Raw genomic sequence first — 13756 nt, 5'->3', positions numbered from 1 at the left:
GATGAGCAAGAGCGAGGCAAAGAGTTGGTGAGAATAAGCTGAAGAAATATGTTCAATCTTAATTTAGGAAGACAGAATTCAGACATGTGGTTTTATTATTGGCCTAAATAGATGATGACATTTGTGGTAGAACTTCCGGGCCATATATTGGGTCCTAAGACAAAATACCTGACACTCGACTGCCCTGTCCCTTTCACTGAAATAGTCAGCTTCTGTCAATCCTGTGAAGATACTCTGCAGAAGCTTTGATGGTTTACTTTTGCTCTACATCAGGGAGAGGAATATGTTAATTAACATGTTCAGCATCAGCCGGACTATTCAACTGACTCTTGCTAAAACACTCTCAACCATGGAGGCTCGTGAATGGCCCAAAGCCAGATATCACTAATGTGGTTATGAATAGGAAGGGTAGAGAATGAAGACCTGTAGTTTGGTTTCATTTTGCTATTTCATCCCAGTGTGACCTGTGGCCATCTCTCATAACTTCTGTTCCCTCCTCTATTTAAAAACAAAAACAAAAAGACAAATATATTTTGTTTTAGTGCTTCTGACTATTATAACAAAAATGTGAGTTATAAATGAAGGAGTTATTGCTCACAGTTCTGGATGTAGAACATCCAAGATTGAAGCACAGGCAGATTCATTATCAAGGGAGGACCTATTTCCTGGTTCATGGACTGGACTGACTGGCCCCCAGCTTCTGGTTTTCTAATTTCTCTATGCACTAATGCATTCATTCACAAGAGTTCTGCTTTTGTGAACCAACATCCTTGGTGCAATCACCTTAGGGAGTAAGATTTCATAGCATGGATTTTGAAGGAACACAAACCTTCAGATCTTAGCACACTTTCAAGTTGCTTGTGAAGATCAGAAATACTGTGTACAAGAAGTGCTTACAGGCTGAGAATGTGACTTAGAGGTAGAGTGCTTGCCTAACATGCAAGAAGCCCTGGGTTCAATTCCTCAGCCAGTACCACATGTACAGAAAAGGCCAGAAGTGACATTATGGCTCAAGTGGTAGAGTGCTAGCCTTGAGCAAAAGAAACTCAGAGACAGTGCCCAGACCCTGAGTTCAAGCCCCAGGACTGGCTTAGTATCTGGAACTCTGAAAGGAGAATTCTAGTTGTAATACTGGTAGTAAATAGTCATGAGAATTATAGAGTCAGAGCAGTTGTAGTAGAAAGAATCATTGTGGTAGGAATAAGGTCATAGTACAGACTGTCAATTGTTCAAATGGCCTCTCTCCTGTACCTCCATCATTCCCATAATAAAATAGGTCCTGAAGGATGAACAGTATCTCTCACCCCATCTAAAACACAGTTTACTACCTATTGCTTTGGTAGTGACTTAAGACCTGGAATGTTTCTAGAACACCACTGTTCTGTGGAAATAACAATGCAATCCAAATAGGCATAAGCCAGGTCAAATTTTCTACTACTCATGTTTGTAAAAGTAAACAGAAGTGAAATTCATTTCAGTAATATATCTCCTTTAACTTAATACATTTTGAAACCCTTTAATTTTCAGACTAAATACAATGCCACACTTTTGGGTAACATAGATCTAGAGAACAATATAGTACAGTAACCAAAAATGAAATGTTGCAGTTTATGAAACAGCATTTGTACATCTCCAAACTATTATATTAGAAACCATAAAATTATGAATAGGACATATTGGTCCTATTGGTTATATTAATTGAACATAGGAAGCAATGCTATCTCTTCTCTAATAATGTTTTTTTTTCTTTCTCCCATCCAGACAAACAAAACCAATGAGTTTTTTGTGTTGTCTAAAGTGCAGCCTTAAAAATCTTATTTCTTAACTGGGACTGGTAGCTTTTGCCTATAATTCTGGCTATGCAGGAGGCAAAGATCTGAGAATCGGAGTTCAAAGCCAGCCCAGGTAGACAAATCCTTAAGCCTCTTATCTCCAATTAACCACCAAAAATCCTGAAGTAGAGGTACGGTTCAATGGGTAGATCATCTGCCTTGATTGAAAGAGTCAAGTGAGAGCATGAGGACCTGAGTTCAAACCTCAGTCAGCATATGCACATAGTGCACACACACACACACACACACACACACACATACACACACACACACACTTCTTTACCCCATTCAAGTTCCTATTCCAATGTCTCCTCCTCAGAGGGGTTCCCACCTCACATTTACACAAGTGTGCATGATTTAGAGCAAGGTGTCTTCTCCATAGTCTGTGTTTCTGGTCATGGGGAATTCTTTTCCTTGGTAAGTTATTAAATGATGACACCATCTCTCTATCCGAACACTTTGACTCTTGTAGACAACCTTATTTTATGGCCACCTCAAAAACAGAACATCTCAGTATGAAAGTCCTATTGAGGACCAGTTTTTACCATTAGAAAGGAAGGAGATAATAAGAAGATCGACTTTACAAAGAACCAGGGCCTAATGGTCAGAAATTGGAACCAGGGAGAATCTGATGGAAAGAAACCCTGGATGGCAGAAATGCCAAAACACAAAAGCCAGTGTCATTCATTAACATTGTTAATGAACTTGAGCTTTGCTACAGACATTAGCATCTGCAAACATTTGACAAAGTGCCCATGTATGTGCCACACATGTTATTTATTCTGTCTGTAGAAATTGCCTTGTCTGCACATGGATTCCCAGACCTTTCCATTCAGAACTATTTACCAGGTGTTCACCAAGTGCTCTTGTGGAATTTGGTTGAGTGGTGTGATAAACTGTATCTAAGTAAATCCAAAAATAAGTGGTTTCCAAATAAAGAAGTAGGTGAAGAAAATGGATAGTGTTTTGAGACAGAGAGTAGCTTATGTTTGGAGATGGCTTCATGAGTCAAGCTGGACCAAAGGACAGATGGCAAAAAATCATTTGAAGCACCAGAGAAGAACAGACATTCTTTTTTTTTTTTTGTGAAAATACTGTACAGAGGGGTTACAATTACATGGGCAAGATAGTGAGTACATTTCTTATCAAGCATTGTAGCCTCCTCCTTTGTTTACCACATCAGGAACTAACCCCAAAGTAGCCTGCATGTGTCCTCAAAAGCTATGACAAAGCTTGTGGAATTGGAAATATGGTAGACCCACTGTGGTACAAAAATAGATTCAAGATATAAATAGGAGTTGAGCATACAGAACATTTCAGGTGCCAGTGAGGAACTGGTTCTATAGTCTATATGAAACAACATGTTTCAATGACTGAATGAAGTGACTGTAAAAGCATGAGCTATTCTAGTAATGATCCAGAGTGCTGGGGATTGTTAAGTGGAGGTAAGGGCAATAGAGAGAGAAGCCTTTCGAGTACACGGGACAGTCTGGTGGCTTGAATGAGGGAGCTGAAGGAAGAAGGAAAAGACTTTCTGGTTTCTGCCTTAAACAATGAAGTAGGTGACCCTGGGCCCTTCGGACATTGCAGTGACCAAGGGGAGACTGTGTGTTTGGAGAGAAATCAGGCAGTCTGTTGGGGAAATGTCACATCTGAGATGTTTCTGGGTATCTGGATGTAATGGTTAATTTTACATGTCAACTTGACTGGGTTAAGGGATACCCAGATAGCCGGCAAAATGTTACTTCAGATGTGTTTGTGAGCAAGGGTGCTTCTGAAAGAGATTAGCACTTGGATCGATATTTTGTGTAGAGAACCTGTTCTCACCAGTGTGAATGCACTATCTAATTCATTGAGGGCCAAGATGGAACAAAACAGTGGAGGAGAAGCTCTTCTGGAGCTGCCCTATTTATCTCCCCTCTCCCCTGGGCATCAGAACCCAAGTAATTCAGGCTTGAATGGAGAATCACACTATAAATTCCCTGGTTCTCCAACTTAAAGTTGGCATATCATGAGACTTCTTAGTCTCTATAACTACAGGAGCCCATTTCCATAGTAAATTTCTACTTGTATATCTGTTGGATGGATCTATAGAGAGAGATCTTATTAATTCTATAATCCCATGAAGAACTAACTTAGAATGCCAGGTAACATAGCTCATCCTATAATCTCATCTACTGGAGGGGGGGGGCGGTGAAGTAGGACAGGAAGATTGGAATTTGAGGCTAGCCCATACAAAAAGTTGATGAAACCATATCTCATCAAACAAGCTGTGAGTGATAGTTCACACCAACAATCCCAGCTCTGTGGGAAGCCATAGGTGGGAGGATTATAATTCTGGCCAGTCTGTGCATAATATCCCATTATGAAGCAAAATAGGGTTGGAAGAGGGTATTGTTCAAGTGGCGGAACACCTGTCTAATAAGTTCAAAGTCCTGATTTAAACTCAAGTACAGGAAGAAAGGAAGGAAGGAAAGAAAGAAAGAAGGTAGGAAGGAAGAAAGGAAGGAAGGAAGGAAGGAAGGAAGGAAGGAAGGAAGGAAGGAAGGAAGGAAGGAAGGAAGGAAGGAAGAAGGCATAGAGGGAGGGAAGAAAGGAGGGAGAGTCCAGTTTGATAGTCTGTGGCCCTGGGGAAAATCTGGACAATACATATCAATTTTGAAGTTGTTTTGATACAAGAAAAGATATTTCAAGTCATATAAGCAAATGAGGCAAAGTGGAGAAACTGAGTTTCACTTGTTCTGATTCTCATCATGGCCCACCTGTTGAAAAATCACTGGAGAGGATGACCTTAGTCTAATTCAATCACCCCTTTCATTCACCCAGTTAGTAAATGACAATCAAGTTATAGTTAAACCACACAAAGATCTTACTGGTTCACACATGGTTAAGACTGAGAAACCATATTCCTTCAGGCACAGGTGGATCCAGATTGTGCTTGTCGTCAGGACTCAGTCATTCATCAATTCTTGGCTCTCTTTTCTTCTGTGTTGGCTCCATTCCAGACCAAGTCCAGGTCAGATTTACATTCTTCCATTAGCGAACTCAGTGTTAAGAGAGCTCCTTCCATTCTGATAGTTCTGGAAACCTTCATGAAATTACTACTGGTGTTGCACTATCTTCTGTCACTTATCCACTCTTATATGTGCCCAAAACATGCTGATAGGCCAAACCTGAGTCTCACACCCTGGTTTAGATCCAAGAGATGTGAACAATGACTTAGCCTGAAAACTGGGAATATGGAATGCCTCAAAGAAATGATCCAGAAGAGGGTCACTTCCAACACCAATGAATATTGATGTTGAGCTAAGAAAGGCCACACCCTTGCAAGAGATCATGTCTGTCTCTAAAATATCCTGACTAGATTTAAACACTTGAAGTTTCTCATCATCCCACTGGACAATCAGCATAAAAGTTGTCTCCCCTTCTGTCAGAGGTCATTATGTGTCAAAGAGATAGCTATGAATGGATATGGAGTGGTTGGGCTGTGGCGAGATGACCCCCGAGTTAAGAGATCAAAATAAAAGAAAATGAGACTACCCATGGAGACAAATAGAAGAGGGCAGAGAAATGGGAGTAACTGCTCATGGGAAGGGGGCTGAGCTATGGTTCCAAATAGCAGGGCCTAGCATTTATGCTGTTTTTAATAGATCATAGCCACAGCAGCAGCTTCTCCTTAACCCAAAGCCAACAGCTGAGCATTCTATCAGTCTCAGGGGCCTGGATCCTAATAAAGAAACTTTGAATAGGAGTATGCTAAGAAGTTAAAGACAGAAATGTCTTAAACTCAAGCGGGTCTTTTCAGACCCATTTCTTAAGCTTGGCAATGCAGGATATTGAGCTAGATGTAACATTTGAAGTTCCTAAAAATGAGAGCTGATCCAACATTCATATGGGGGCTGGACAGCTTGGGGGTTGCAATTCTATGCTGCTTTCTTAGCTGTACTCTCCTGCATCATTGAGAAAAGCAGACCCAGTGCAGCCCAGCTCCAGACTGCAGCCTGTGAGGGGCACATGGAAGAATTAGGCCTTTATACTAACTCTGCTCTCTGCTCTGAGCCCACGACAGAAAGGAGCAAAGCTTTAAAGCAAAGCCCTCCAGATGCACAGGGGGTGTGGCTGGATGCCACATCTGCATTCTCATTCCATGTGCAAAGAGCGGAACGCCAGGGTTTGCTTCCAATTGTCTGTGAACATCGGACAGCACCGGTTGCAGTGAAGCTTGTCCCTCATTTCCATGCTTTGTGGGGATTTGGCACATCAAGCATGAATTTCCAAAACTTGTAAAACACAGTGGCTTAGAAATGGTCAATAGGTAAGCTAATTTTAAGGTTAAAAGAGATTTTTATGTTCATTTCTCAAGAAAACAACTTCTGCTCTATTTGGGCAAGAAAAAGGGGAGCAGAGGGGAAGGAAGCAGAGAGATGGAGAAGAACTTGCAGAGTCGACAGCTTTCTGTCACCTTCTAAACATTGTCACTTACCGACTCTGGTCTTCAAACCACCTGGAAAATTCATAAAAGCCTAGCAAGCACAGAAAAACAGATACGCAACTGAATAAAGTGTGACTGAAGAAGATGAGGAGAAATAATTCCAGACCGAAGGAAAAAGACATTAATGGCTTTTTCTTTTGTGCAAAGAAAACACTTCACTCTCTTCTCCTGTTATGAGTTTGGCTTAATTCAGTTCTCAGAATACTTTCCAGAATTTGAAATGTTATTAGCAACTGTCTTTTGTCTTTTACATTTTTCTCAGTCCATTTTCTACTTTGCTTGATTTGCAAGTAAGTGGATAAGGGATGAATAGTTGGAGAAAAATTAGCCATGGCTAATGAATCGTGTTTGCATTAATTTTGTCTTGGAATTATGGAGCAGTTTTGTTTTATGGAACTGCTGTTATATTTACTTCTGTTGTCTTGGGACTTTTAGCTAGTTAGCACAGAAATGAGCAAGTATTTGTTCCCAAAAGCCAAGAAAAAATTTTGCATTAGTCATGATAAACTCAAAGGCTATAAGAAACAAGACTAAAAACTAAGACAGCATAAGTGCAACAAAAGGTTGTTTCTTGTTGCATGGAATTCTCCTGAAGACATGTCACTAATCAACTTCACCATTTTCATGTTGTGATTCAGAGGGCAAACAGCTCTTTTTTCCAAGTTTCACTTTTACTTTTCCTGTGTCTTACAAATTCAGCCGGTGGAAGGAGAAAGGGAACATGGCTGGCTACCTTGCAAGAACATTGGGCCTTGAAGTCCTCACATTGCTTCTAGCCATACTTCATCGGTGCTTGTGAGTTACATGTTACACTTCAGTGCAAAGAGTGTCACAAGTGTCATCTCTGGCTGTGCAGCCATCCACAGAAAGATCATCCAGTCACAGATGGGGAGAATGGATCTGGGGTGGTATCTATTATCCCCCACTAGAGACAACTTCAACCCACTCATGACGTAGAATCTCCGGGAACCCAATACCTGGGTCTGGGGTTGAACGCATGCATTTGAAATTCTACTGCATCGCTCAGAGTTTTTTGGGCAGCCTTGGGAGGAATGGGCCTCATTTTCCTTACTTGTCCAACAAGAGCCATAGCATCTCCTACGCTCAAGTTGTGAGGATAAAATGAAGGAATCTATGTCTTCTCTGCTACTTTATTTGGCACAGAGTGAGTAAACTATAAATGACAGCTATTATTATTGTTATTGTTCAGGGATGGATAACTTCTCAGAAGCTTATTTCTGCTTGGCGGGATAGCTTAGAGCTGGAGAATTTTTATTGACAGTTTCCTCTTCTTTCTAGCCCCGTCCTCCGGATGTCACTCCTAACATCTGTCCATCCCTGTCTTTATTCCTCTCGATTCCAGGACTTCTTTAAGCTTCCTTCCATCCTTGACTTAAGCAGCTTTAGCAAAGGCGGATAGGGAGGAAGGCACAGCTGTGAAGCTGGGCAAATATCTGCAGCTTCTTTGTAAAATTGACAGAGCTTAGCACGGTGCTTTTCACAGAAAACTCATAAGGAAATGATTTGAGTAGCTAGCTAGGCTCTGGATGTGTGCGTGCATGTGTGAATTTTGTATGCACCCATGCCTGGCCACCAGCTTACATCCATGTGCCATGGGTCTGTGTGTGTATGCAGCAAAGCTCTCCAAAAGTGCTTGTGTCAAGATACATAGTACTGCTCACCCGCTATGTTCCTAAAATGAGAATGAGGAAGATACGCTCTTCGCCAGGGGCTACCTTGTGTGATCATAGGATGACAAAGTCCCCCACAATCTAGCTAACAGAACACAGCTACAACTGTCCCAGCCCCAGGCCGTCATCGCAAGAGTATCTGTGATCTATCCTTCAGCTCTTTAATCTGGGCATCTGTCTTCCGACATGTACCTGAGCATCGGAGTGGATTTTTTGTGTTGGTTTATTTATTTGTTTACTATGCCCCAGTGCTTATTTTTATGCTCTGTATTTCTTGGAATAACACTTTACATGGGGGGAAGTAAGCCATGTACTAATCCTTTAAGAAAAAAAAAGAATATCCATGATCTATCTCAGGGATCCTAGGAAAATCTGAGGAAATGGATCACAGAGGTAATGTTTATCAAAGCCTACAATGTGCGTGGAGCTGTGTTATTCTATCCATGTGTCCCCTTGAGGCAGACATTGTTAGTCCCATTTGAAAGATGAAATTGGGTCTAGGAGAGATCATGTAACTTCTTACAGTTAGTTATCTTTTCATCTTTCAACTGCTGGAATGATAGAAGGGTGACATTGATCAACAGCTATTGTGCTCATACACTGGCAATGTCTAAGTGATATCACCTCAATACAACTACTTAAAGATAATTAGAAGAGTAAAATTTAAAAATACATGCCCTTGCTATGTTGATAAAATACCATTTACAACCACTTTGTAACACAAAGGATTCTAAACATCTGGAGAAAAGCATTTTGGTTGTACAGGTTTGGAAGTGAGAACACTGAGGCCGAGATAAAACTGAATTGACAGGAGAGAAAGAACCAGTGATGTAAGGGAATTAACCAGACCACACGTGCCTTTCCTTAGGACCTGATGTTAAGAAAGTACACAGACTTGTCTGAATGTTCAGCCTCTTACCTCTCTGATGACAGAAGAAGCTGGAGTATGGAGAAGTCATCGCTGTATGTGAATTTAAAGTATGGCCATAGAAAAATAACTGTACTCAGAAATGATCTGTACATGATAAATCATATCACATACAATGTAGCCTGCAAAGTATAGGGTTAAAGAGTGAAACCAAGGGCGGAGTGAAAACCCACATGTGCCTCTGAAATATTAACTTCAGGGCTAACTTTAGCAGCTGTTTGGACTGTAAAAGAAACAAGGCAGGTCACTGGTTTATGGAAAGTCTAGGAAATAGGGAAACCCATCTCTCCCTTGTTGCTTCTCTGTAGTGTTCTAATCAGCGCCATGAATCCTCCTCTTCCCACTGCCTCCAATCATGGTGAGATCCATGATTCTTTTCTCTGTGTTTGCCATTCTGCGCAATGTCACCTCAGCAAGCTGTTGCCAAGTGTTTCCTGAGTGCCTTTATGAGTATCTATGAATGGAGACGATGTTCACAAAAATCACTGCATAGGAACTTAGAGTCACCTTGTAAAGTGTTTATATAGTGAAAGGATCGGTGGAAATTCCTCACGGAGGTGACGCTGAAGCTGCTGCATGAGTTAAGTAGGGGATAGGTAAGAGAGGACTGGGGGGCAGCCATCCCAAGTAAGGATCAGCAAAGGATGAGCCCCTGGTAGAGGTGCTGGGAACATTAGAGAAAGATAGATGCACTGCAGCACTTCTTAAATTTTTCTAGCTCAAGCCGGGTACCAGTGACTCAGGAGGCTGAGATTTGAGGATCATGGCTCAAAGCTGATATGAACAGGAAAGTCCATGAAACTCTGATATCCAATGAACTACCAAAAAGACAAAAGTGAAAGAGAACTAGCCTTGAGTAAAAAAGCTCAAGAACAGCACCCAGGCCCTGAGATCAAGCCCTAGGACCAGCATAAATAAACAAACAAACATAAATAAGTTTCTCTAGCCCAGAGGTTTTCAACCAGGCATGGTTTTGCCACACACACACACACATACTACCCAAACTTGGGAAAACATAGCAAGATCTGGAGACAATTTGAGTTGCCATAATTAGGAAGTTTTACCAAATGGATAACCACTGGAGGTGGAGCTTAATATCCTCTATTGCACAACACAGCTCCTTGACCACAAGAAATTCTTGGGTCCAAAGTTCTAGTAATGCTAAGTTTGAGTGACTCTGAGAAGAAACCCACATATAGACACCTAAAGAAGATAGGCTTGTTTTCTGTGTATGTTTACCTATGGAGTAATGTTGACTGATGTGATCAGGCTGCAGAGACATGAATCCTTGTTTCTTCAGCCTTGTTATTCTGCATCCAGTGAAGTTTTCCACAGAGGACCCAATAGGAAACATGTGGCTTAGTAGATTATAGATTCTCCCTGACAGCGTCTCAAGTTGCACATGTGAAAGTAACAATTGATTGATAATGCCTCGATGACTAGAACTGAATCCCAGAACAACACAAATCTTATTTACATATATAGATGATCAGGATCAGATATGGTGGTATATGCCTCTAATCCCAGCTACTCAAGAAGCTGAGGTAGGAAGCCCATAGTCCCAAGTCTGGACCTCATGAAAAGTTAGTTCATGAACTTGCCTGAAAAATAATGCACCAGGCCTTAAATTTAATCCCCAGTATGGCCAAGAAATACATAATAAATAATGTGGGTGAAGCAGGCCTTTAGGCTGTTGTTTGGACCTGCTTGTGGTCCACTGTGTTTTCTCTGCATATGAGACAATAGGAAAAGGAAGAGTAGATGTGAAGGGTAGGCCTGTTTCCTTCCAACGGGGCAATACGGAGGTTGTTTTCATCACTTCTGTCTGTGTCCTCTTAGCCAGAACTCAGAAAGGCTGGAAATTAGTTGGGCGCCTGTACAGTAATACTTGCAACTCAGTAGGCTCAGAGTCAGCCCAGGCAGAAACGTTTGTGAGACCCCCCCTGTCCCCCCCCCCCATCAACTCACAGCTGGATATAGTGGTGCATGCCTCTCATCCAATGCTACATGCAAGCTAGTGTTGGAGGATTGTGGTGCTGGACCAACCCAGGAAGAAAAGTCTATGCGATTCCATCTCCATGAAAGGAAAGCTTGGTCAAAATGTCACATGCTTGTGATCCTAGGGACAAAGAGAAGCCTAATATTGGATGGATTATGTCTCACGCCTGTACCTGAACAGAGAGCAAGAACCTACCTCAACAATAACCAGAGATAAGGATACAGCTTGACCCATTGTAACAATGAGATGTACAAGATGCTATGTTGAAAACGAACTTTATAACTTCGGGGTGGGGAGAGGAGGGAAGGGAAGAGTTGGGGAGGTGAGGAAGGAAGGGATGGTAGGAGAAAAACAAAGGAGGAGGTAATGTACTCATTATGTTGCTCATGTAACTGTAACCCCTCTGCACAGTATTTTTACAATAAAAAAAAATTTAAAAAAAAAAAAAAACAGAAAAGCCAGGTACTGGATGGCTCATGCTTGTACTCCTAGCTACTCAGGAGACTGAGATTAGGTTTGAAGCCAGCCAAGACAGGAAATTCATGAGACTCTTATCTCTAGTGAGCCACCAAGAAATGTCAGAAGTGGAGCTATGGTTCAAGTGGTAAAAGTGCTAGCTGTGAGCTAAAAAGCTTAGAGGCAGTGCCCAGGCCCTGAGTTCAAGTTCCAGAACCAGCACACAAATGAATGAATGAATATTAACCAGCACAAAGCATGCACCACTATATAGCCCCAGTGTATCAAAGCAAAATCCAATATTCCCTTCCCTCAATACTGCCCCACAAAAAAGGGAGAAAAGAAGGAAAGAAAAGAAAGGCTGGAGATGTCATTCTTGGCTATTGTAGGCCCAGAAACACTCAGCCTTAATAAATGAGAGGGGTGGGGGGTGGGGAGAAATGACTAGTAGCAGACAGTCCACAGTGTTTCCAGTCACTGGAGTGTGGAACTAGAAGAAAGAAAGAACACAAAACAGTGCTGGAAGATGGACAGAGTGAGATCACTGCAGCCTTTAGAGGAAAGGCTGAAGGCAGAGGAGAAGGCTCTGGACCATCTTTCCATTTTAGGGTTCTTATTCAGGCAGCAATCAGGCAGAATATGATATAAAAAAAAAAAAGGACCATACTTGGATGCATGGTGATTACTGTGAAAAAATTGCCATCCTCTAGTGAGAGACAGTACACTAGATCGTGTGCATAAAGAAATGAAGTGGGTGGCAAAGAGATTTAGACCAGAGAATCAACAGAACCCTCCAGATTAAACTTCTTTTCATGGAAATCCAGAAAAAAAAAAAACAGCTTTGTTCATAATAATTCAGTAAGGAACCTGGGAGTCCATTTTTATTGCTAATATCTATACTAGGGGGAGGGGCTGATTTAGCCTCTACTTCCTTGTTCGGCTTGGGTTTTTTTGTTTGGTTTTGTTGCTTTTCTCCTTCTGGGAAGTGTCCTATTCATTGTCTCTGATGCTCCCAAGTGTGAAGCTGAAGTCTTGTGTGATGCAGAGTTTAGAGGCCCTGAATATAATGACAGAGCAACCTCTGCGCTAAACCCAAGCAAAGCAAGACAGTGGCATGGGTTCTGAGACTGACTGGCACCATGAGAGACAAAAGTCTATGGTGTAATTATGCCAAATGCATTATGTGATGCAATCAGTGACTGTCTCCCGTATGCCCTGCAGTGCTGGGAAAGGGCTCTGAATAACAGAATGCTCCAGACCCGTGGGTCTGTGCCCTGGATGCCTGAGAAAAACCAGCCTGGCACCTTCTCGGCTTTCAGTCAACTGAGCCATTGGTTGAGCATCTACTGGATGCCAGGGACCGTGATCGAGCTTAGCAAATCAAAGATATGAATTTAGGATTTTCTCAGACCAAGAGCTCTCCAGTTACAGCCTGAGTCCCTGTAAACAAACCCTGAACAAATGTTTCTCTCATTTGTTTAAAAGGAGTTGCCAGCAATGAAGGCATCTTAACTGGCTGTCTCAGTTACAAGGTTTCTGCAAAGTTCCTTTTGGATTGGTATTTATTGTGGTGGACACACGTCGGCCCAGAAAGACAGTGCCATGCAGTTAGTCACTTTCAAGGAATTGCCCGAACAACTGTTGGCAATAATTTTTCCTAAAGAGAAAGGACAACAACACATTCTTTGTATCTCTGTGTGTTGATGTGTTGTCAGAATCGCTATAGCAACTAACTGTCTAGTTCATAGAATAATAAATAGCTCTGAGAGAGATGACTCATACATAACTCGGATATGGCCTCTTCTTGGGGTGGGAGGGGGTTGTTTTTGTTTTTATTTTGAGCCAGAAGTTGCCCAGGCTGTCCTCACCCTCATCATCCTCCTGCCTCAGTCTCCAAAGTGCTAGTATTATACTGGGATTACAGGGAATGATACACCCACTAATATGTCTGTTTGTGCCCCATTAGTGTCCTTGAATTCTAGGGCTGCAGGGGAGACAAGCGGGACTGGGTTCGTGGGTGACACCTTCAGGAAGCACCAGCATGCTGACTTATACTAACATTTAGACTTCATCTGGTTATTCACTCACTTCTAGAATTATTCAGCTCAGCACTTACTAGCACTGTGCCAAGCACTTGGCTTGTGTTTCCCAATTAAAATGTTACAATGTTTCATCTCTGTCCCCTTTATAAAGCAGGTACCAGCAGCCAAGCAAAAGCTTTGCAAATCAGCATTACAGATGAGGAAACTGAAGTGGAATGGGTGCTTTTCAAAGTTTTTACAGTCTCTAAGCGAAGAACCAGGATTTATTTGGACATAGTTATTCTGACTCTCAAGCCTATAACCTATATACTAAACA

The sequence above is a fragment of the Dipodomys spectabilis genome, unplaced genomic scaffold (genome assembly GCF_019054845.1).
Source record: "Dipodomys spectabilis isolate Male_0828 unplaced genomic scaffold, ASM1905484v1 ptg000054l, whole genome shotgun sequence".
Classification (NCBI taxonomy): Eukaryota; Metazoa; Chordata; class Mammalia; order Rodentia; family Heteromyidae; genus Dipodomys; species Dipodomys spectabilis.
This window is presented reverse-complemented; position numbering follows the sequence as displayed.